The following is an 890-nucleotide window of genomic DNA, read 5'->3' as shown; positions in this document are numbered from 1 at the left end:
TGTGCTTTGAGAGTACTTACTGGAGTAAGGATATGAGTTACCTGAGGAAGATAAGATAGACCACTGGTAAAGGGTAGATAGTGAAGTCTGATTTTATTTTCTGTCTCACTCCTGAAGGTAGCTAATTAATCTTGAGTGGAATAAACCTTGGGTATGCCCTGGAGATGCCTGAGGGGGCACAAGGAACAAGTAGAGACTTATGGGATGGTATATTTGTCTCTCTTGTTTCAGATTAGGAGCCCCATACCTGAACCTCACATTCCTTTGGAATGTATTAAGGAGCAATTCAGTATTACTCTATAGCCTTATGTGGTATGTCTACCTCCTAAAGCCAAGTACAAAAAGGACAGTACTATGATGCTATCTCACAATTAGAATTATATGGTAAAAGAGACAAAATGAAAAAAAATTGTCTTATGTTGGGATTTCTTTATATTAAGAAGTAATTATTGTGCTCACTTCTGCAGCACACATACTAAAATTGGAAAAATACAGAGAAGATTAGCATGGCCCCTGCACAAGGATGACATACAAATTTGTGAAGTGTTACATATTTTTCTCTTTCAAAATGGATGGGGAAATACTTCTATGACCAAGAACACCTGAGAAACTTCATGAATACCAAACCAGCACTATAAGCAATTCTAAGCAATATCCTAGAAAAAGACAATGAAGGTCACAACACCATGAGGCCCAACAGAACAAATCATTTAGGAAAGGCAATAGAATAAAGGGAGGGATTAAAAACAGTCAACAAAAGGACAATAACATGACAACAATAAGTCAGTACATATCAGTTCTAACCATCAATGTCAATGGCCTCAATTCACCAATCAAGAGCAATAGACTGGCAGAATGGATTAAGAAGCAAAATCCAACAATATGTTGTA

General features: G+C 36.9%; 1 non-coding gene across 1 annotated transcript; it reads left to right on the top strand.

Annotated features, from left to right (window-relative positions):
• The first annotated feature begins 451 nt into the window (after positions 1 to 451).
• Positions 452 to 558, top strand: LOC117284812. Its single transcript, XR_004515890.1, has one exon. It is a non-coding gene; the product is annotated as a U6 spliceosomal RNA (small nuclear RNA).
• Positions 559 to 890: the final 332 nt, after the last annotated feature.

This window comes from Fukomys damarensis, unplaced genomic scaffold, assembly GCF_012274545.1.
Source record: "Fukomys damarensis isolate Sample0158 unplaced genomic scaffold, DMR_v1.0_HiC HiC_scaffold_39, whole genome shotgun sequence".
In the NCBI taxonomy this organism is placed as follows: domain Eukaryota; kingdom Metazoa; phylum Chordata; class Mammalia; order Rodentia; family Bathyergidae; genus Fukomys; species Fukomys damarensis.
This window is presented reverse-complemented; position numbering and strand designations above follow the sequence as displayed.